Raw genomic sequence first — 3,694 nt, forward strand, 5'->3', positions numbered from 1 at the left:
CTTTTCTTTTCTTTTCTTTTCTTTTCTTTTCTTTACCTTTTTTTTTTTTTCTTTTCTTTTCTTTTTTTTCCCTCTCTTTCTTTCCCCAACCACCCTTTTCTGCTTTAGACATTGTAACCCGAGAGGCTGGAAATGCAGCTCCTTTCATCTTCCATTTCCCACATCCTGAGAGTCTGGGGAGAAGGAGCCCACCCAGATGATGGAATCCCAAATATGCAGCTCCTTCCACCTCCCCATCCCCTCGGCCGCCCCCCGTGAGGCTCTATTCCCAAAGCAGATTAGCCATGCTGCCGCCTCCCCGCACACCTCGCCCCAAAAAGCCCGCGAAAAAGCCAACATACAAAAAAAAAAAATTACAATTATTAAGAAGAAATCCCTACTGCTGCTCCTGCCAAGGAACAGGATAAGTCTCAGCATCTCCTGCCCCGCTCTCAGGTCACATCACTCTCCTAAACTGGTGGGAATTGGCACCCAAAATCCTGGCTGCAGGCTGAAAGGGATTTTGGGGAGCTGCAGCACCCCAGCCAGGACCTTTCTCCTCCGTGTGCTCAGGTGATTCCAGCCCCAGGATGTGGTGTGTGGCTCCCAAGCTGCGTTGTGGTCCCAGGGTGGGGACCCTGAGGATGAGGAAGGGAGGGAAAACAGCACCCAGCCCGCAGACTGTGGCTGCACAGACTCCCAGCATTCATGATCCAAACCCACGGGATCCCAGCCCTCCTCCCTCTCGGGGGGACACTGTGCACCCCGGGAGCGGTCTCATCCTGCAGGGGTGTCCCTCACTCGCACTGCCAAGACACTGAGGCACACACACAGGTTTCATGCATTTCAAATGTGAGCCCCCAGAGCACCTTACTGGGGCTGTAGGGGTGACTTCGAGCTGGGGGTGTCCCACAAGTGGCACTGCCTGGGCCAGGGCAGCACCCGCTTCCCGGCCGTGCCACCAGGGATTGGACACTACCTGGAGGTGGAACATCCTCACTCCCCGACTCTCCTCACCTCTCCTGGCTCCCACCGCCAGGCTGGGACAAGCCCAAGGGTGGGCAAAGGGCTTCCTGCCCTCCTCATGGGAGAGTGGGCATCGCCGAGATGCCTCAAATCCCTCTCGTCAGGTTGTATCAGGGGAGGTGGAGAGACCCGGGCGCCCGTCAGAGCATCGGGAAGAGATGAGGAAGGTTTCGGGCTCCCACCGGGGACCCGCAGGTCGGTGCCGTGCTTCACCCCACGCCCTGGGCCAGCCGGTTCCGCGGGGAAGCCACGGGCAGACTCAGCCAAGGTCACGCAATGACTCAAAGCTCCTGGTGGAAAACCACAGCCCTTCTGTGTCACGGCGTTAATGGCCCCGCATCCTCCCTGCCCCAGCCACGTCGGGGGATGCTCGTGGGGCTGCCACGGGCCTGGCGTGGCATTGACCTTGCTGTTTTGTTCCAGGACATCGGCGCAAACCTGAATTATAACCCCTCACCCCAGGCGTTCCTGGGGAGCAAATCGCCTCTCTCTCCCCGCTGGGTATCGCCCTGGCCCTCCCCGTTTTCACCTATTTGCTAATTGTGCTGGCGGGGAAGGCGAGGGGGAGGAAATACAAAAAGTAAACTGCGAAAGCAACACTGCAGCTCCAAGGGCCCAGCACAGCAATCAAGCGATAAAGCAGTAATTAAGCCTGATTATCATGCAAGGCAGCCCCGGTTAGACTGGAATGCCGCTGAAGAGCCTGAAAGCTGCCGGGATTGTTTGCAGGGCTCAGAACTGATCTTTTGATGTCTGCTGGGAGCTCCTCTCCCCCAGACCTGCCATCAGCTCCATATGCCTAGCCAGGGTCCTGTTTCTCCCCAGGCATGGTCCTGGTTGAGTTTTCCCTCCTTGCAAGCCCAGCGGAGTCTCCTCTGGGCTGCAAACTGCTCCCCGCGGGCTCACGGCAAGAACTGGGGCTGCCCCAGGGATGGACAGGGACAGACCTGGCCGGGACAGGACCCACAGGACATCCCCGGGTCCATGCAAGGGTGAGGTGTGCTTGGATGTGGGCTGCTGTGCTGCACGCACCAACCCTGGCGGCTTTCATCCCAGGGGAAGAGGGCTGGGGAAAGAAGTGATCCCTAGGGATGAGGGCAAAGTGGGTGAGAGCAACAGGATGGGGTTTATTTCATTTTAGTTTGAATGTCTTACACATCCCGATGGCCTGGCCCGGGCTGGCAGGGAAAGGTGAGTATGTGGAATGGGCTGAGGGGAAAAGGTTACTCCTAGCCCGGGTTTGGGGTCACTTTGGGAACAGGAATGCATCTGGGTGGGTTAACCTGGAAAGAGATGGATCTGGAAGGGAAGTGTGGCCAGTCCCAGCTCCCCGCGGCCAGGGCATGAAGCAGTGAGCTCCCCTCGCCTCCGAGGTGAGGTTTCCCCCAGTGCAGAGGGGACCCAACCCCTGGGTGCCAGCAGGAAGAGACGGCCGCTGACTCAGTGCCGGGGTAAACGAGCAGCTGGGCAGGTTTACGCACGAGGATGATTTTGGCCCCAGATCATCCCGGTTGCAAGGCACGCTGCTCCCTCCGACGCTAATGAGCAGGTTTGGGCAGAGCTGCTTCTCCCGAGGAGTCAGGGACAGGCAGCCCCCGGGAAAGCCCGGCCGCGCCAGGCCAGCTCTGTTTGTCAACAGGCTTCCAGGGCAGCCCCTTCGGTGCCTTTCATCATCCTGGCAAAGAATTTGATAATGAGTTCGGGGCCAAATGCTAAGTCACCTCATCCCACGGCTGAGCATCGACTGGCAGAACCAGTTGTCCCAAATATGCCCAGGCGTCGGGTGGGAATAAGGCAGGAGAAAGGCGCTGCCTGCCCCTCTGCCCCACTCTCAGCTTGCATCACGTCCAATTGCAACAATATATTAAAAAGTACTTTTAACAATTATATATTTTAAACAAAGAGAAATGGAGGCGCTGCATCAGTTCTCCAGACTTATCCCTAAATAAAAATGTCATTTTCTGGGTAAAACCGAAGGTAGATTTCCCAGTTTTTGGTTGTCTCAGCCCTTGAAAGAGGATGTGTCACATTCTGGGTAAATCTAGAAGCGGCAGCGGTCGTGGCGAGTCCTTCCCGGCCGGTGCAGTGGCTGGGCTGCGGCTCCAAACCGTAGTTTGGGGGTGCATCTTTGGTTGTATTTAATCCTTTTTCTTAACACTAAAAAGGATAGGATCTCACCAGCATTTCCAGTAAACTCCATCCGATTTCAAGCAAATCATCCCACAAGTATGTGTGGGATGCCAGAAACTCCTCGGTCTTGCCTAGGAGCAGGAGCCCAGATGAGCTTTGTCTGGAATAATTCAGCTCCCAGTGGCTGGAGCTCTTTGCTCCAAATGCTAATAGAGTGAGTAATCAGAGATCTCCATCCAGTAAATTATTTATCTTATCTCTGGAACTCGGGGAGTCATCTCAGCCAGCGACTTCTGTGGAAAAAAAGAAGAGGGGGGAAAAAACCTAAAAAATAGGGATGTTAGTCAAGAGTCCCCAGCTGGAACGGCCACATGGTCACTTTTACTGGAAAGGGGAAAAGTTCAGGGGCTGTTTGGCCCGTGATGAAGCAAGAGCGGGGTGAGCGCCGGGGGAGCGGCGATTCCCGGGAAACCTCGGGAGCAGAAGCGCGGGGATCCGGGCGGGGGGCCCGGCCTGGCGGCGGGACCCGCGCGCGCCGCGCCACAGCCCGCTCCCCATT

Source organism: Parus major, chromosome 26 (assembly GCF_001522545.3).
Source record: "Parus major isolate Abel chromosome 26, Parus_major1.1, whole genome shotgun sequence".
Taxonomy (NCBI): domain Eukaryota; kingdom Metazoa; phylum Chordata; class Aves; order Passeriformes; family Paridae; genus Parus; species Parus major.